General features: G+C 47.2%; 1 long non-coding RNA gene and 4 other non-coding genes across 7 annotated transcripts; all 5 read right to left on the bottom strand.

The window, feature by feature from the left end:
• Window positions 1-951: 951 nt before the first annotated feature.
• On the bottom strand, window positions 952-11728 carry LOC138567199 (uncharacterized). Of its 3 annotated transcripts, none has more exons than XR_011302127.1 (13): window positions 11616-11728; window positions 10920-10950; window positions 10185-10223; window positions 9567-9681; window positions 8598-8648; window positions 8088-8128; window positions 7847-7876; window positions 7602-7645; window positions 7327-7369; window positions 7105-7140; window positions 6542-6905; window positions 4011-4076; window positions 952-3153 (listed from the first exon to the last, which is right to left on the bottom strand). It is a non-coding gene; the product is annotated as an uncharacterized lncRNA (long non-coding RNA). The 3 variants fall into 3 exon arrangements; XR_011302126.1 differs by lacking the exon at window positions 9567-9681 and having other exon boundaries at window positions 6542-6591; window positions 6883-6905; XR_011302125.1 differs by lacking the exon at window positions 9567-9681.
• LOC138568103 (small nucleolar RNA SNORD31) lies at window positions 3208-3278 on the bottom strand. Its single transcript, XR_011302476.1, has one exon. It is a non-coding gene; the product is annotated as a small nucleolar RNA SNORD31 (small nucleolar RNA).
• LOC138568107 (small nucleolar RNA SNORD31) lies at window positions 6421-6491 on the bottom strand. The gene has a single exon (XR_011302480.1). It is a non-coding gene; the product is annotated as a small nucleolar RNA SNORD31 (small nucleolar RNA).
• On the bottom strand, window positions 6691-6815 carry LOC138568117 (small nucleolar RNA SNORD22). Its single transcript, XR_011302489.1, has one exon. It is a non-coding gene; the product is annotated as a small nucleolar RNA SNORD22 (small nucleolar RNA).
• Window positions 8205-8272, bottom strand: LOC138568098 (small nucleolar RNA SNORD27). The gene has a single exon (XR_011302471.1). It is a non-coding gene; the product is annotated as a small nucleolar RNA SNORD27 (small nucleolar RNA).
• Window positions 11729-20034: the final 8306 nt, after the last annotated feature.

The raw sequence follows: 20034 nt of genomic DNA, 5'->3' as shown, positions 1-20034 counted from the left end.
CGTCAGAGAGAATGCAACTACCAGAGTAAACGGCCTGCATTCAGTAGACCTACATGAAAACCTTACAGGCTGCTAGATTGTCCCACTGGTGACGATGTTGCTAATGCACCACTATGGTCTGGCTAATTATATAGTGTCATATATCCGATGCAGCCTTACTCATGTGTAGTGTCCATGTAACAAGACCATGTTAATAAAACTAATCCTAGTGAGACTAGAGCATTACAAATCCTAAATCCAAGCAAAGACCTTTAACAAGCATCTCTGGAATCAACTAGGAGCATTCCACATAGCACTTCAGTAAATTGCAATGCTGCAAGCAACCAAAGTGCCACTATAAATGCTTTGCTAAGTGTCAACCACGACTTCACAAATCCAATTCCTTTACAGTACACGCATAGCTTACTATTTACCCACAAACATCCTTCCTCCTGTTCCCATCAGCACCATTTTTACCCCATCCTGGTCTACGTTGCCAAAATTTAGTTCCAAGAGCTTGGGAGTCGCCTCAACCAACTTTCCCCTTGTCGTTCATCCAAAATCCACCTGGGGCCCACACTACCAGACTGAAGTCTCTTCTAACCCGAGCCCCTACAACTAGCCCCACATCCAGTGGGTGGCACACGCTTGCAGGCTTTTTACTTTGCCACTAGACTCATCCACAGACCATTAGACCCACTACCTGCATGCAGTTTATGGCCAAGTGCATGGTAGGTGACCGTAAACTAATACAATTAAGAACCCTCCCCAACCACTACTAGCCACAAAGCGCATCACATTTAGGCAAAACAAAGTGTTGGCCACAGAGACATGCCCCATAAACACATGCCATGGTAGTGTCACTTTATTTGAAAGGTGAACATTAACAGGTTCTTGTGTAGAGGTAAACCACTCGATGGGTCATGAACACAACTCCTGCTGAACAAATGCCAATGCTCGTAGTAAAAAGTCTTATTTGATGCAGATTTTCTTTATTGGGTATTTATAATGAGCCTATACAACAAGAGGTATTTCAAGGCGCGGCAAAGGGGTACGGGATGAAACCACAAAAACGGTCCTGGTCTTGTGTCAAAGTGCGGAGGGGGCAGGAGAGAGAATGCATCGATTCCAAGGAGGGTAAGGAGAACAAGTCAGAATAGAGTGCACTCAAATGCCCACGCGGGTGGGGGGGCAGTGAGGACATTGCGCCTCCCCACCCCCAGCTAGGTGAGTGATAAGGGAAGGCCAGGTGGGCAAGTGCTGCAGGAATGCAGTGCAGGAATTGAGGGTCCACATGCCAAGCGCTAGGACAGGCCTCGATGGTCTCAAGGGTGCAGGCCCAGCCAGGCTAGTGCAAGGGGGGGGTACCCCAGTAGGGCAAGTAGAGATAGGGGGCACAGGGGAACCTGAATTGCTGGGGGAGACTGGGCAATGGGGGGCCCGGATCCTGCAAGAATCAGGAGTCAGTCAATGTGGCAGAGGTAAAGGAGGAAGAGAAAAGGAGGGTCTTGAGAAGGTTCTGGAACTTAAGGAGATCTGGCTCAAGTCAGAGGGGCAGGAAGGCCATTGTGGAAGAGATTTAGTCCCACTCTTAGAAAAGTACCTATCTGCAAAGAGTTGAAACAAAGCCAAGGGTCTGGCTTGAGGCCAAGGATTATAATTGTTCCATTATCACATGCATCATAAGAACAGGATTGAGATTCAAACTACATGCTGCATTGTCTGGCTTCCAAGACAAACGCGTTGCCCCTGAGCTATCCTTCCTCCCCTTAAGTCTTGCAGTCTTATTCTGAAATAGTTTAATGGGGCAAAGGGAGGAATTAGGCAGACTGAGAAAGGATGTTGCAGTAGTCCAGCCTAGAGAGGACCAGAGCTCTGGAGACAGTTTCGGGAGGGGAGGGAAGGTGAGGAAAGGGAAAATGCCTCCAAGGAGGTGCAGCTGAAAACCGGCCTTCTTGGCAAGGTCAGAGATGTGAGGAGAGAGAAGTCGAAAATGAAACCACATTTTTTGCCTCACAAGAGGGGGAGCCGGCCCATGGAGGGCAGCCAGAGAGTTGGAGAGAGCAGAGGTCCCAACAAGAAGGATCTCAGTCCTACTGGCATTAAAGCAGAGATAGCTAGCAGCACACCATGGCCGAATGTCAGTCGGGCATGAGAGGGGAAAAGGAGGCAGTGGAAGGAAGCTTAAAGGATGAGGGCTGTGTATTGTCCCCATAACACTGGAAGTGAGGAGAGGAGGAGATCAAATGGGCTAGAGGGGCAAGATAGAAATTGAAGAGCCACAGCAAGAGGACGGAGCCTTGAGGAACGATGCAGGTGTAGTGTAAGATGGAGGAGAGAGAAAAGGGCCCTTAGTGAACCGGGGATGGTCGTTCAGAGAGAAAGGACACCAACAGTGTCAGGTCTGTTTTGCCAAGGGTGCCACAGAGCTGATTTGTGAGGGTGGCATGATCGACTGTATCAAACGGTCAAGAAGGATCGGAAGAAGAGTTGGAATCGATATTTGAGAGCAAGTCTTGACAGGTGCTCAGGAGTGCAGTTTCCATGCCTCTGGCTGTTCTGAAGCCAGACTGGTGGTCGTGGAGACAACCCACAGATTCAGAGTGGTGGATCACCTGGGAGATGACTAAGTTCTCCAAGAGTTTGGTTAGGAAGGGTGGAATGAAGATAGGGCAGAAGTTAGCCAGGCCGTAGGGGTCAGCAGAAGGCTTTTTGAGGAGAGGATGCACACAGGAGTGCTTGAAGAGTAATGTGGAAGGATCCAGTGGCAATGGAGTGATGCAGAACTCCGCCAAGGCTGGGGCAGAGGAGGCAATGTCGTCCTTGATAATACTGGAGGAGCAGGGGACAACCTTGTTGGAAGAGACTTTCATAGAGAGGAGACCTCATTAGGTGACATGGGTGAGAAACAGGAGCAAAGGGGGGGGGACAAGAGGTCTGAGTGCAAAGAGAGGGGTGTAGGTGCAAAGAGAGGGGTGTAGAGGACAGGAGGGCCTGAGTTTTCGTTATGAAGCGAAGCAAGAGCAGTGCAGAGGGTCAGGGATGGCAGAGAAGGAGAATTAGCCGAGTTCCTTGCAGATTTTGAACATTTCAGTTTGTGCCGCCAGAAATGCATGCTTGGATATAGCAGTAGTCCCCAAGTACGTCAAAGAAAACTGCTTGGATTCACCCCATCTGGAAGAAACAAAACCAAAAAAGCTCATAAATAAGATGTACATAATGCTACATCAAGCTTCAGATCATACCGTTCAGTCACAAGTGATCAGACTGGGGCGGTAATACAGTTCATCATATGCTCAGTGCCACAAGGTCTCCCCTGCCCACCACCCCACAACCAAGTGATGGAAGAGCTGGAGGGTAAGGATGCTGTTGTAGTTAGGTGCAGAGGTCACGTGCGAGCGTGACCGCCTGGGTGTGGCGTATGGAGTGTTGAGGTGCCGGTGTTCTGAGTGGTGGCTGAAGTTTAGCCCGGCAGATGGGACGCTGGTTTGTTCCTTGCCCAGGACTTGGCTATGCCTTCAATAAAAGATATGCTCATCATTATCTACGCCTGCGGTACTCTTTGAAACCCTTGACTACCTGTGTGTCAGATGCCAGCATATTTATAAAGATTGGCACAGTTTACACGCAGCTTGGGGGAGAAGAAAAAATAAATAACACAAGCCAAGTAGGGTCATCTGTGCTGGGTAAACCCTAGATGTTGACATGCCTTTAGGTGCATAACCAGTGGTTGAGAGTGATGCGCCTACATTTTACTGTTCCTATACTTTTAGGAATGGTTGCGAGTGTAGGAAAAAGTTGTATCTTGAACATTTGTTTGGTGTTTGTATTGTGCGTGGGAAGAGGAATAGCAATGGGGTTTCTGGTGAGCAAGGAAGGCAAGCAGGGAACATGGTACACTTCCTTGCATTCTGCAATGGCAAGCCAGTTGCCCATATTGCAAGGCTCGGTGGAATGGGATAATGCTAAAACCTGCGGTCCAAGAATTCATACCCATAAAAGACAGAAAGCTCATTACATTTCAGAATTACCATTTTTGGGTGCTGCAGGACTCGCCAGTTAAGCACCCATCACAAAACTACGTGTCTTCAAAACACCTGTAAGGGGCGGAAAAGAAAAAATGGTTATCACTAACAGATGCTTTAGTTAGCACGTCCGACCGAAGTTAAATGGTCCACATTGCAAGGCGTTGTAAGAGGCAAATGCTACTCATTTTGGTTATAAAAGTGTGCCTCGTATGAGAAGTGCATTTGCTCCTGGTTCCCCCTCCACCACCCCCTGCCACCCACAAGGTGGTTTTGGCTCCGGCGCATCAAATCTTAAATTTCAAACCCTGTAAAATGGTGTCCCAAGCGAAGACAGGCCCAGAACTATGGGAACAGTCCTACTTGATGGTCGAACGATTCATGGTTCAGTGCATTTAGGGCAGTGGTCTTCATACTTGGGGGCCTGAAGGATGCGGGGGCCCTTCTAAAAAAAGGGAGTGCTGCTTTTAATTGAAAGCATAATTAGATGATCATCTGGGGGCAAAGGGATGATATTTCTCAGGGGGACTCGGCAGATGTTTACCACCGCTTTAGGGCATGAGGGGGGACAAAGTAATAGCACTGTAAGGAGGAGGACCAGGAGACGTGAAAAAGGGGTAGTCCAGGAGTGCCCAGCCCCAGCAGAACTAGGGGCGCAGGAGAATGGGGCTGGGCACATGCAGTGCCCATGTGGTCTGGGCTCGGCTAGTCTGGTCGCAAAAGTAATTGAGCATTTGCACAACTGTGGGCTATGGTAGACGAGCCAATGTTATGCCCCAGTCCAGCCCTGAGGGAAAATCTATTGGGCATTTATAGTGCACCCATACAGCAAATCGTGTTACAAGGCGCAACAAGACAAGGGGGGATCGTGCAAGTGCAGCAACAAGGAAGTGCGGGGGGAAGGGGGCCATGCCGGTCAGAGTGGAATGCACTAATGCTAAGGAGGGAAAAGTGCAGGTCGGAGTGGCGAGCATGCAAATGCTGGGAGGGAAGGCCCCTGGGTTAGGCAAGTGCTAAGGGAAGGCCAGGTCGACAAGTGCAAGGGGAATGCAGAGTGCAGGGGAAAGAAGTTCTACGTGCCAAGTGTGAGGCCGGCTGGATAGACTAAAGGGGTGCAGGCCCAGCCAGGCTAGAGGTGGGGGAGGGAGACCGGTAGGGCAAACCAAGTGCTGAAAGGGTGTTACGACTGCCCTCTCTGGCTTCAGGATAGGTATTTACTCAAACACCTCTGCTAAAGTGCTGCATACCAAATACCGATGATAGAGATTATAACAATGGAAAGCAAATGTCAAAACTAGGTCAGAGTTGGAAAAAGTTGTGTGAAAGATGCATAAATCAAAACATCAAGGTAAGAACTCCAAACAGGACAGATGGGCACAGGTGGCACAAAGAAAAATTACAATGTGCATGGGTCCATGAATTGAAACCCATCAATTACCAAGTCAAGAGGGGAGGGAAGATATGATATGGCATTTATAACACGCCTGTACACAAGTGTTTCTAGGCGCGACAAGATAAGGGGGGGGCATGGGAGGACAAAACAACAATCTTACTAGGCCCTGCGTCATTCAGATCGTGCAAGCGAGTGGAAGGGGAGAAGTGCAGCCAACATGTGTCTCAGTGCAGGTAATGAACCGGGACCAGAGCAGATCGCTTTCGTCAGGCAGCAAGACAGTAGTAAGGAAGACCAAATATGAAGTTGCAGAAAAATTGCGGGGATCTCGCCTTGCGGATATTTAGCTGAAAGCGGCCGTGCCCCTTTTAGTTCCCCCTGCCTCAGGCAGGGCCAGAATGCTGGCCAGCCTTGACTCCATAGGGAGCGTGTGAAGGGAGACTCACGTGTATACCGCAAAGCCTGCCGGTACAGTCAACCCTCGAGACCCACACACAAATACCAATGTAATCATGGCCTTCCTCTGCAAAGAGCCTCATACACAGGGTAGTCCCAGTTGGAAGACCCCTGGGCTAGAGGGGGTGTTCGCAAAGGAGCAAGTGCGGGAGGTGATGAACCGCATGGTCCATACATTAGTAAGGCATTATGGGCAATGGCAACAGCATGCTCTACAATAGTAAAGCATTAGGGGCAATGGCAGCAGCATGTTCCATGCATTAGTAAGGCATTAGGGGCAATGGCAGCAGGAGTTCTTACAATAGAAGTCATATGTAGTGACAATCGCCCTCGTTTTAGCCACACAAAACCTTATTTGTGAAAAGTTCACTTGAGGAAGACAAGACATCAAAATATCCTTGTGTGGAAGCAGCGGCAACTACAAGTCCTCACCAACCTTGGTACTGACACATTCAGAAATAGATTAAGTTACTGGCTACCACTGAAATCCCTAGTAGCAGCAAAGAGAACTGGCATGGTCTAAGCCGTTTTGGAAGTGGGTTAACCCTTCCCACGGTTGCCAAGATATAAGCATCAGCGAGTACCGATCAGTCATCGATTATCAGACTGGGGCGGTAATACGGTTCATCAGGTGCTCTAAACTATCCAACCCACGTCCAAAAACGCAACACAAGTCACAATTACTCACCAATCCCACTTCACTGCTATCATGTTCTACCATAAAACCGTCAAACGCACCTGAAATAACAAAAAGATACAGCATTATCGGGTGTAATTTGGTTACCGTCAACAGAAAGGAAAAGCATGCCGACCAAGATCTTATAGGGTGAAAGCCAAGTCTGTCAGACAGTTCCGCTCAGAACAAGTAGTCCTCTTGCCACACCGACTGCACCAGTGGGTTCACCTTTGCAGGTTCTGGCGCAAGGCAGATAGTAAGACATGTGCAGTGGTCATCATCTGGACTGGCTTTAGTCAAGCATGTGCAACACAATCAGTGTGCAACCAATGGCCAAGAGAAAGCGTGCTCACCAGCGTTGACGAAAAGTAGACCCCTGCAAAAAAAAGAAAAGCAAGTTAGAAACCACCTTTGACAGCGCCAGATACAAGGCAAACGGTGCTCCATCTCATCAGGATAGCGACGATTGTGTCACAGCCAACAGAAAAGAAGGCTCAATGTATAGTGGTTGAACCTCATCATACAAGATGGGCAGCCGTGCTATGTATCGGTTAGGAATTAGATGTGCCCTTTACCTGCATGGATGCTTTAGTCATCTTGAACGCTGGGCCCTAGAAAATGGCGCAAAGACTGATTATTAAGCCTGCATAATAAAGTCACAACCTTTGCATTCACACCGCCCAAAGTGCAAGTACCCCAAGTTCAGAAAGACAACTCATCAGAATTTCAGTCGAACGAGATTCCATGAGTGGATCATCATATTGGGGCATAGTGGAGGCAGACAAAGCATAACTCACCTCATCTTAGTTCCATGGTAGGACATGCAGCCTGGGCAGGGACCTGTCGAATAAAGGCCACACGTGAGTTACTGGGACACAATCCAGCCCCTCCACTTTCAGTCTTGCAGCAGACTCAGTTGTTCAGTAGGTTTCACATGTTATCAAAGTGAGCTAGTATACTCCTCACAGAAACTGCTTCTCCAGTGAAAGCACCAACGGCAACCGCTGATCGCCAGCAAAGGCAAACCCACCCAGTACCCACGTATACAATCCCAAGGAGCACCAAGACTTACCGTGGAAGGTGGGGGCGGGGTCAGTCCATGTTCACTTCATCCAGCTGTAAAAGAAAAGTCGATCAGCGCCTAATAGCACATGTCACATCATGGAGGATAGAGACAGGCAGTCCAATCAGGGCTTTGGTGACTAAATGCCATGTAACCGAAGTCGTCCAGTGTATATGGCTAGGCCATTTCATCCTCTCAGACAACAGCTTGTACAATTTAGATTGTTCCAAATGTTTTAAAAACGCTGCGTTTACCTGTTGAGCATTCCTCTGCACCGTTGAAATCTGAAAGAGGAGACAGGTTAGTGGAATTACTTAATCCAGCCACAACAGCCCATGCACTAGACACTGCTACCATCAGAACTCCACCATGCTGTGAGATATTCTTCAAAGATATCAGACGAACGAGACTTGAAGTCATCATGTGGAGCAGGCTTTATATACACCCTATAACGGCCATCAACCCCTTCCCCACCCACGCGCGAATTGTACATACCTCTAGGGTCCAATTAGGAGCTGGTTCATTGCCACCTCAACCTGAAACAAAGGGGGGGGGGGGGGGAAAGTCGTGACATGCCCTCAAAACAATACTGCCCAGTATCCAGGCACTGCTGTTCTCAGATTTGAAATGGCATCACTATACAGTCAGCCATATGCTTGTCTATGGGTTCATCATGGAACAGATTCTACAACACTAAACATGCAGCCGGTTACATGGCAACCCTCGTACAGACAAACGCACGCCTGGGGCCGGCCCAAAACAAACCCCATTCAGTGCTCCCCGGTAATTTAAAAAAAATGAAGGAAAAAAAAAAAGTGCATTTTCCGAAATCAGGACACCAACATGTGCCTTAAGCACGAGGATTTGTTTAGTATACTGAAAGCACTAGTTTGAGCTGAACAGAGTTCAAGGACCGGTACACAAATTCCTACTCAACAACCATCCTGAAAAGCCACATAGGTCTCCAGGACACAAGCTGGTAACTTAAATAGACGCAATAATTACCTGGTGCTCGTGGAAGAGACGCAAAGTCCAGGTCTAATGTGGAAGCAGCAACTGAAAAGTTAAAGGGTTTGCGCATTAGTCCTGCTCGTGATTGCCACAAACACAGCTATTGCAGCCAACTAGCACAGCTATAGTCTCACATCACAAAGTCAGCTATGTGCTTGGAAAACGTCATTGCTAGGAGTCCAATCATTCGCATCAGCCCTAGCCCGCTCCCCTAATCACTGCCATTTTGGCGAATGCATGCAAGTCTTACCAGCGCGTCCCATCCTAGTAGTTACGAAGGATCGACAGGAGGCAACGCATTTAGTAGGAGACCGATGCAGACAAGCGACCATTTAAGTAACTCGGACGCGTATAAAGCTCCGCACACTCAATACAATGACAAAAACACATAATAGAAACAATTCTCCGTTATATCCAGGTGCACATCCCGTGACACCAACTAGGCCCTTCATCCTGCCAATAAATGAGTACCAACCTGGCTGCGGGATTATGCATGTAAATTGGTTCTATATAAAATGCCTCCACGAAAGCGCTATATTAATGGCGCAACTTTAAGGTCTACATTTCCGCCCTTATTGTAATTATTCACCAGAAATACACATTTTCGGTTCATATACAGGATCTATATATAATCCATTCAAACGTAACGGTATAAAAGCTTCTTACTCGGGAAATACATTTGTGGAACCATGTAGAAGGAGACACTCGTACGATTATACCGCCTATAATCATAGACCAATTCACGTAGTGCCCACATCACCCATGCCGACGTGTTATCACATTCCTTCAATATTACAGCAGAAATTACAAGAGCGCCACATTAGTTGAATGGGTCCAATAGAGGGAAGTTAGATGCTCTTCTTGTACCAATTCAACCACTGCTCTTGTGGGCATATGCCAGCCGTGTGGTCAGCAGAAGAAACAGGCGGCAAGACAAGATCCATCAATGCACCAATTACTCACCAACTGCCAGGGCGATACAGGTTTTGCTCATTTTAGTTAATATCCTGCAGGTTCCATGCCATCAATAGACCTCGGTTAAAATGACTTCTAGACTTCAAATTTTCGTCTGATCTTCCTATTCGGGAATATGGGTATTAGTGGAACCATGTATTACGAGGACATTCATGTAGTCTTTTGGCAAAGCAAGATTGTGCATAACATGTTCTCACGCCAGTCTTCTCAGAGCCCTTTCCAGATTTATAGCGGCCTTAGACCAATTCAACTAGTTGCCCACAAGAGTTTACGTGCTATACAATCATTACTTTAAGGGACTTTTCGAACTATATGGCCTAAATTACAAGTTAATTTAAAGAAGGGGGGGAGGCGGGCGAACCGTTCAACAAATTAGGTGGATGGGAAAACTGAAACAAGTTAAATGCTCTCACCAACTTTGCCTAGTTTAACCACTGCTCTTGTGGGAATATGACAGCGGGAGAATCGGAGTGTAGGGCAAGCACTAACAATCTACTAGCTGATCTTTGGGCAAGATCAGCCATGGTTAACCCGCTCCTTCCACTGCTAAATTTCCCCGATCACTAATACACTTCCCCAAACCCGACTCTAGGGTCACATACAAACCTGCACGATCTTGCTTGGACATGCTGTTAAGACGCTAACCTATGGGAAAAAAATAGGTCAAAATAAAGCTAGGTAAATACAAAATGGCAATACAGCCAAGTGATACACGTGCTGCTCAGGATCTGGTAAAGAGGTCTCCACCAACAGTCAGAAAGAGATCGGTTGTCATCATTTTTAGCACCATGCATACTTATCCAATTGAAACCGTGATGGGTTCGTACTTGCACACAAGGGAAGTGATTGGGGTAGTTTGGGAGGGACAGCTCATCGCATAGGAGTTCTTAAGTGTGTGGTTTCAGACGTACAGTTAACTGTTTGCAACATTAAAACTGCACTACAACAGTCTCATAATGTGTAAAGTTAAATGCTCCCACGTAAATTTGATCATTCGCCAGACTGTTACCTCCTCTCCCAATACTGGAAGAGTTCATCTCACCAAAACACGATGTTTTTAGCTTGTGCACTCGATTCTAATACGCCCGAGTTACGTTTTTGAGTCTGAACGTAAGATTAAAGTAAAACCAACAGGTCGGGGCTGAGAACAAACAAGGGGTGACCTACTTTTGCTTGCTGGCATGAATCATTGCAGACTACTGGGCACCAAGTTCTAGTCGGTCGACATAGAAAGCGAACGTAGCAAAGGGCTGGGGTTCATAGAGGGCGAAAGTAGCAAAGGTTTGGGGGTGCATAAAGGGCACAGAGTGAATGTATTAAACTCCAAGCTCGCAAACTCACCTCAGAAGACAAGCAACTGGAAGGCCCATGCCTAAGGAAAAAATATGCATAAAACTTTAAGCATCTTAAAATGCAACTTGATTCGCGCTTGGAATGTGCGGCAGCCTGGATCTCAGAGATACACTTCCGCACTGACAATCAGAACAGGTCTGTGAAAAGTCTCATCATGGAAAGGCCGTCACCACGCAGGGTCACGGGGAAGGGAAGGTTGCAGCCGCAGGGCGTTAACCAGTGCGCAGTTTAACAACCTTTAACGTTTAGATACGCTATTAAAATAAATGAAATTAATCTTTCATTTGTGTAAATGAAAATGTGTCCTTTATCTAAGATTGTATTGTGAAAAGTGGCTTCACAAACTAAAACAATGACCGCCCTGAAACATCACCTAAACACGTTGGTTTGTTGCGAATCACACCCAGGTAAAAGTTCAAACACTTGCCGTTTCTTGGCTTCGTTGCCAGGCCAAAACTATCACCATTTGCAAAAACACGAATCTAATTTGAGCGCCGCGTGCAATAAAGAAAACCAATGTGGGACTCTCCCACACGAGCATAATAAACGGAAGTGGCTCGGCAAACACTATGCACTTGGTTGAAATTAAAGTAGAGAAAATAAGGAATTGTTAGGGTTGAAAGGAAGAGTGCGCACTACTAGACCACGGTGTGCTGATTGCGAACCCTGCTACACGCTTCTTACCTTCCCGGAAAAGCACCCAGAGAAAACAGACGAAAATCAAGCAAGCAGACTTTCATATACCAGAATCCTCGCACAGCATGCTGGGTAGGTCACCTACCAGAGGAACAGGGACGACCTGAATGCCCTCCCAAAACAAGTCCAAAACAGGCTGACTCCCATCCAAATAAGCCGGAAAAACAAGCGCACATCTTAAACACTGTGGACAGGTCACAAAAGTAAGATATAGAACAATAGCAAAAACACATTTCAATTGCATTTTTCTGATATTTGGTATCTATTGTTTCCATTTCTTGTATATATGGTATTTAAAAGTATATAATTCGCATCTCTGGTCTGTCGCCCAACTGGTCCTTGGTGAGTCAATCACCTTTGGTCCTTGGCTTCTTCACCATACATGCCAACCCTCCCGATTTAGGCGTCAGACTCCCGACTTTTCGTGAAAAAATATAGCTATTTTTCACGTTCTCCTGCCTAAAATACTTCCAGCCCGAATGCATCCCTATGGGAAAATGTGTGACTACCGATTTCTCTGATTAAATCTCCCGCCCAGTTGAGTCGGAATGTTGGCATGTCTGCTTCACCCCTCTGGTCCTTGGCACCCTTGTATAGTACCCCGATACTACCACGCCACGTGTGACAATATGGGCCAGTCTGGGCATTTCACGTTGTTATGCTGGACTGCCATTTTTGTACTTCCGGTGATGCATAGCTCTCAACCATTTATGTCGCAAAGGCAGATGAAAACACCCGATTTTATTTTTGGCGGGTGAGAGGCCCATAGAAATGAATGGGTGTGTAGGAGGCTTGGCGGGTGAGTCAGCTGTTTAGAAGGCGGGTGACACCCGCCAAAAGCGTGTGAGTTGAGAGCTATGGTGATGGGTATGGGCCTACAAGTACATAGCTCTCAACTCACATGCTTTTGGCGGGTGTCACCCGCCTTGTAAACAACTGACTAACCCGCCAAGCTTCCTGCAGGCCCATTCGTTTCAATGGGCCTCTCACCCGCCAAAAATAAAATCGGATGTTTACACCCGCCTTTGCAACATAAATGGTTGAGAGCTATGCAAGCACGAGCGTGCAAGTGAAAATCTAGGACTGGCTCATGGTATCATGCATGACACTGCCAATTTCGCAAGCTATGTCCTTCTGAGTTGCTCCTCTAATCTATCGCACCTCTGGTCTTTGCCTCTATGGTGAGTCGTTCTCCTCTGGTCAGTCAGCCTTCTGGTCCTTGGCGGGTCGCTGTGCTCTGGTTACCAGCTCATCTGGTCCATCAGACCTCTGGTCATTGGCTCCCCTGGGAGTTTCTTCCCTGCTCCATCGATTTTCTGATGCTTAGCATGTGGAGCCTGCATGGTTTTGTCAGTTGCTAGTTGTTGGCTTAAATATATCTACATTATATCATTATCCCATGTTATAATGAGCGCTGCTATACTTGCCAACATGCTGAAATTCCATTTGGAAAATGCTAGTTCAGTCCAGGTTTTACCTTTGCATGCTGGGACTTGCAGTCCTGTATTTCCATATTACAAATCCTGAATTAAAATAAACTAGAATGCAAAGTGAAAACAAGTACTAGACTAGCTGCTGGAGTTAGGCATGTTGGCAGTGCTACAATTGCTGTGTTTGGGGAGTCACTGGGCAGTGAAAAGGAGGTCCTGGGAAACAGACTAGAAACTGTGTGCACCGCATTTTCTTTACCATTGCTTAATGTCACCTGATTTAGCAGGAGTTGCCCTAAATCTGCATATGGCATAGCAAGGCATTGATATAAGCAAATAAATGTGACCAACTGTGATGTTTCCAAAGTGAAAAAGATTGCCCTGTTATTAGGTAGTTTGTTGTGCAAGATATGGTAACAGTAAGCAATGAAACTCATTCTATATCCCACCCTAACCAAAAACACATCGCTAAACACAACACCCCCAAAGAAACAACATAGCTTGCACAATGGAATGCACACCACCAGGCATATCTTCACACTACATTTCCTTAATAGTATACCAACTCACCACAGATGCACAAACTCAATCCTCCACATTTCTCAGACACCACCCGACAGGTAGATAACCAGGAGCACACGTTATCTACTGCTCCAGACAACTCACACAATAAATTCAACTTACACGCCACTAAGAGGCCCATCTTCCCATGTCTCCACACATCAACATTGTTACAAAGCAACCTTATTCCTACTCCTAGGTTAGCCGTACTCCATCTCCTGTAGATCCTGACATTCCAAGAAACAGTGAAAATAGTAGACTGTTGTCGTGAAAAGCCTCTAGGCGCTTGCAGTAACCTGCACTTGCATTAACCTACTGAGCTATCTTGCGTGTATTTAGAGCTTATTCGAAGCGTGGAGGAAAATGCTGAACGAGCCAGGCCTCTCGAACTGGGTGAGCCTGCATGCTTGTGAGGGGTTAACTGCAAACCCCCTTCTGGAAGACATAAACATCTAGTTTGCAAGAAGCCCTGCACAGCTTCTAGGAGCCAGGCACAGCCTTGCTCTTCTTCGCTCTGCGAGTCAGGTGCACTGATAACACTGGAATGTAGTAGGCCTTCCCAAAACAACGTACACAAAGCCTGGGAGCCAAGACTGGCCGTTTGTAGTTGTAACTTTCCAGGCGAAAACATGTTTTGCTGCATAAAAGGTTGGGCCCAGAAGATTCTCGAAGGGCTAGTACGTCATAGTGATTGACATGCAGCCCCTAATAAGAGAACTTTACCTGGGCCAGTTAGGGGAAGACTCTTCCTGGGCTGTTCGTGAGACGCGCGCACAGAGAGAAACAGCGCCTGGACAACCAGCCGTGCACTAGAGGGCAGTGGCTCCTGGCATCACATTCCCACTTTGGGTGCAGGCCTTCGGGGGACTAGGCCAGTCCCTGAACGGTGCCGGGCATACTGAGTGGCGTGGGTCCTGGGTGTGATTCAATCGTACCTCCATCTACGATTCCTAGGAGTGTAAGATCCATAATTGCATATTCATCTGTGATTGATACTCTGTATTATTCAGCTTGCACTTTAATTCCCATTTTACTGAAAACTGCTGCTTGATTATAATTAGTGTATGTATTAAATAAATGCAAGCATCAAATCTTCTGTGTGATTGGCTTTCCTCCAGACTGAGTTCATTGTGCCTCGCATAGATTCTTACTTGTGTGGGAGAGTGATTAGGAGTAATTTATTGCACCAGGGGCTGGCCCCAGGGGGGTTCGGGTTCCCCTTCTCACTACATTTGGCGTAGTCAGCAGGATTTGCGAGCACAATGCCGTTCTGGAAGAAACAAGGGAAGGGTGAATGCAATGAGGGGGATAGTGCACTCTGTCACATTCCTGGATGGCTGGCAACTTACTCTGGGTAAGTCTCTCGTAACCAGGACTAATGTCTGGCAGAGGGACTCCCAGGACCCCCCTTGTTAATTTGCATATGTAAGTAACTTTGGGTCTCACCCTAAGTTACTAGGGGAATCCAGACGTGGACCCCTTGCTCACTATTCTTAGAGAGGCACAGCTCCTCCCTACTGATGAGGTCCACCAGACCGAAACACATGTCTGGGGATGCTGTTGGTACTCTTGTTCAGAGGAGAATTGCCTAGAATTTCGGTGCTGGACTGCCCCAGGGCAGGACAAAGACTGATATGTTTGGGATATTTCTTCTCTGTGAAAGATAGTGAGCTAAAGACTCTGGGTAAGTCTCTCGTAACCAGGACTAATGTCTGGCAGAGGGACTCCCAGGACTCCCCTTGTTAATTTGCATATGTAAGTAACTTTGGGTCTCACCCTAAGTTACTAGTGGAATCCAGACGTGGACCCCTTGCTCACTATTCCTAGAGAGGCACAGCTCCTCCCTACTGATGAGGTCCAACCAGACCGAAACATGTGTCTTGGGATGCTGTTGGTACTCTTGTTCAGAGGAGAATTGCCTAGCATTTCGGTGCTGGACTGCCCCAGGACAGGACAAAGACTGATATGTTTGGGATATTTCTTCTCTGTGAAAGATAGTGAACTAAAGACTCTAAGTAAGTCTCTCGTAACCAGGACTAATGTCTGACAGAGGGACTACCAGGACCCCCCCTTGGTAATTTGGGTCGGGTGTAGCAGACATTTTGCATCGGCACTCTGCGCCAAGGGCATGGGACATGCTTGAAAATGATGTTTCCCCGGCGGTAATTAGTGAGTGTTTGGAGAGTTTACGGCTTGGGAAAGGCAGAAGGGAGCAGAAAGCAGCAGGAATCTTGGGCTGGTTATTCCTGCAGGCGCTCAGGAAGTTGCATGAGAATGAATTGCTTAAAGATGCTCAGATTCGCAAATTAACTGATGAGATTTCCCTGCTCCAGAAGCAATAAATCATCATGAGAGAGACCCTTGAATCGTCCATTAAGCGGGCCGATCAGATGGAGGACAGGTGTGCCTCTTTAGCTGTGCGTGTAGCCACGCACAAGCACAGACAGCGGTGGGGGAATCCGTCAAAGATAATGATTCACGCATTAATTAGGAAATATACTTGGGACCCAAATTCATGGTCTGGGGAGGTTAGTGATAGCAAAAACAAACAGATATTTGACTGGGATGAATCCGTTGAAGTCAGACTTGCAGAGCGATACTGTTCTGAGGGAGAGGAGCTGGAATGTGCTCCAAAGAAATGTGTTTATCCAGCGCGGCTGTTAATCACTAACAAGTCAAAAGGCCATGCTAGCGGTGGAAACATTCAGAATACTAGGATTGTTCGCGACTACACACAGACAGAGCTTTTAGACATTGCCAAGTTGTTTAGACAGCGAGCAGGCAAAGCACCTTTGAAATGGTACCTTAGGTTGTGGGACACCGGTGCAGACGGCATCTTCTTAACCCCAGAAGAATTGTTAAAGATGGGTTCAATCACTACTAATGTAATGCTGGGGCAGCAAGGATCGCATTCCTTGTTTAATTGGGTTCAGACTGCCTTGATAAATTTGTATGCAGTCCAATGGATATGGAAGAAATGTGGGGTCCCTGGGGGTCACTAACTGAAGCAACAGATCAGCTTAGAGAGATGGGTTTACAGTGCGCAATGTACAGTGCCAATTTTGCATGGCTTGATATGGAACTATTTACAGCAGGCATGCGCACGCGCTTGTTGAGGAATGCCCCGGGTCATATGAAGGGAGCATTGCTTTCATTGCTGGGTTGAACGCAAGGTAAAGCCATTGGTGAGGTTGCTACTAGGGCAATTAGAAGGGCTGGTTGTGCGCAAAGCCACACGCCTAGTGGCGGCGAGTAATGATTCAGAGAAAAAGCTTGGCAAGAATGCAAAGTCTAAAGCGAAAACTGAAACAATTGAAATTACGCACAGGCAAATGTGGGTGGACCTGCAAAAAGCGGGAATTCCAAAGGAAGAGATAGGCGGTAACCTACACCTGTGCTGCTTGAGAAATGGAAAAAATTGGAAAAACAGGGGTCAGGCAAAACCAAGCCTTCTGCACCATCTGAGGAAGAGGTGTTGAAGCCCAAAGTGCGGGCAAAAGTGTACCCTGATTTGGCAAAAGACAAGTGGGAAGTCCCAGACCCCCATTTTGATTGAAGGCCTGGCTCTGTCTTTGAGGTACGGTTAATAAAAAGAACCAATCCCATAGACAGACGCCCTTTTCTGCCACTTACATTGTAGTTGAATGATAAAGTGAAACACGTCTTGGCTCTATTAGACACGGGAGCTGAGGTAACCATTTTGAATGGCAATCCCAATAAATTATCTGGTCCCAGAGTTTTGGTCAATGGGTATGGGGGAGAAGAAACTGTTGCCAAAGCATTAAATGTAAAAATGACAATTTGCGAGGGATTGCCCTTCACAGCAAATGTCCTGATTGCAGACATACCTGAGTATATATTGGGCATGGATGTGTTGTTGGGCAAAAGTGTGACTATAGATTTAGGTGAATTTGTTTTTGGCAATTGGAAAATCCATGTGAGAGTTGTTAACCCTGTGCTGGTTGGGCATGCAAAATGGTCCCCCTTGCATTGACCTCCTCCTCCTGAGCCAGTGTGCGTGAAGCAGTACAGACTGCCAGGAGGGCACAAAGAAATTGGTGAAGCTATTGAGTCATTGGTGAAAGCTGGCATAATGAAGCCGGCAGTCAGTCCATTCAACTGATCTGGGCTATCCACCGCCCAGATGGGGCGTGGCGTCTGACAATTGATTTTCGCACCTTGAACAAGAAGGTGCCACCCTTAGCTGTAGCGGTGCCAGACATCATTACTCTGATTGAAAACCTTAGGAGAGAAGTGGGTGAATGACATGTGGTCCTTGACTTGGCCATTGCATTTTTCTCCATTGATATTGACGCTGAATCACAAGACCAATTTGCTATCACTTGGGGAGACAGACAATTTACATTTATTAAATTGCCCCAGGGGTATTTGCATAGTACCACTCCGTGTCATGGATTGATTGCCAGAGACTTGACGATGGTACAGTTGGATGATGTGTATGTTGCCCATTATATTGATGACATCATGCTAACCAGTGTTGAGAAAGAACATGTAGAAAAAGCTGCTGACAAGTTGATCACACACACATGCAAAACCGGGGGTGGCCCATAAATCCCAAAAAGGCACAGGAGCCCGCTCAAGAGGTGAAATTTTTAGGTGCAATCTGGTCTGGGTCAGTTAAGAAAATTCCTGTCCCTGTGATTGACATGGTTCAGCAGATGAGTCCACCAGCAAATAGAAAAGAGGCACAAAGATTCATTGGGTTAATGGGTTTTTGGAGAAATCACATACCTCATTTAAGCTTGATACTGAAACCCATCTACAAAGTCACCAGAAAGAAACATGATTTTACAAGGGACCTAGAGCAACAGTCTGAATTTCAGCAGGCTAAGGACGATTTGCAGAATTACATCACGCTGGGCCCCATGACGAAAACTGATCCTTTTGAACTGGAAAATCTTGTCTACAATGATGTTGCTGTGTGGAGCTTGTGGCAAAAGCAAGGACAGAAAAGAGTGCTGCAAGATTTCTGGTCAAGAAAGCTCACAGATCCTATGACAAGATACACTCCGCTTGAGAAACAAGTTGCTGCAGTATACTGGGCTCTAGTTGAGACTAAAAGAATCACAGGCGAGCAACCAGTGACAATTTGCACAGAAATTCCAATCATGGTTTGGGTGCGCGACACTGCTGCAAGTGGAAAAAGTGGCAGGGCGCAAGACGCCACTCATGTCAAATGGGAATGGTATTTACAGCAACGTGTGAAATCTGGCTGCACAGGGGTTTCCAGACTGCAGGAGCAAATGCTGGAGGCAGTGGATCTGGAAGCGATGCCTGAACTGAGCACCCCAGTGGCGTTGCCAGAATCTCCCTTCAAAGTCGCACCCACCTATGATACATTGACAGAGGAAGAGCAAAATTTTGCATGGTTCACGGACGGCACCGCAAAGTATGATAAAGGGCAAAGTCACTGGCAAGCTGTTGCATTCCAGCCCCACCGAGAAACGCTGCTGATGAGAGAAGGTGTGGGAGGATCCAGTCAATATGCTGAACTGCAGGCGGTGGCCTCCGTGATTGAACAGGTGAAAGAGACAGAGACTACATACATATACACGGACAGTTGGGCCACATATCAAGGCCTGACGCATTGGGCACCGGCATGGAGAAGAGACGGCTGGCAGATCAAGAACACTCCGATCTGGGGAGGGCCGGACATCTGGGAAGAGATGTCGTGCAAAGGTGAGAGGTGCAAAATCTGCATTGGGCATGTCGATGCACACATGCCCCCTGACACCTCACTGGCTGCCCTGTTCAACAACGAAGTGGATCAAATGGCAAAGATTTGTCCAGTGACAACACCTGAAGAAGCTGAGGTATTGCAAGGAATGGCGGACTGGGCACACCAAACCTCAGGGCATCTAGGGCAAGCAGTAACCTATGAATGGGCTAAGAGGAGACAATTGCCCATTACCATGGATCATGCCAAGCAAGCTGCCTCCCAATGTTCCGTGTGCTGAGAAGTGATGCACTACCCGCTGGAGAGGAAGCCTCTAGGCCCTTTGAGAAGAGGTGAAAGAGCTGCTAGCGTATGGCAAGTTGACTACATTGGCCCTCTGCCGCCCGAAAATGGAAAGCATTATGTGTTGACCATGGTAGACACATATTCTGGACTGCTGTTAGCTTATCCAGTTGCCCATGCAGATCAACGGGTTACCTTGCAAGGAATGGAATACCTCATCAGGCACTATGGCATTCTGGATGAAATCCAATCAGACCAAGGCAGCCATTTTGCTGAACACAATGTGCAAACTGGGCGCTAGAGCAAGGCATCAAATGGACACTGCACATCAGTCGGTACCCAGAATCCTATGCTCTGGTGGAACGCAGCAATGGGCTGTTCAAGCAACAAGTAAAGAAACTGACTAAGACTCACACACTCAAGGGGTGGTCCAAAC

This window comes from Ambystoma mexicanum, chromosome 2p, assembly GCF_040938575.1.
Source record: "Ambystoma mexicanum isolate Mex_15411 chromosome 2p, UKY_AmexF1_1, whole genome shotgun sequence".
In the NCBI taxonomy this organism is placed as follows: Eukaryota; Metazoa; Chordata; class Amphibia; order Caudata; family Ambystomatidae; genus Ambystoma; species Ambystoma mexicanum.
The sequence above is the reverse complement of the archived record's forward strand: the minus strand, read 5'-3'. Positions and strand labels throughout refer to the sequence as shown.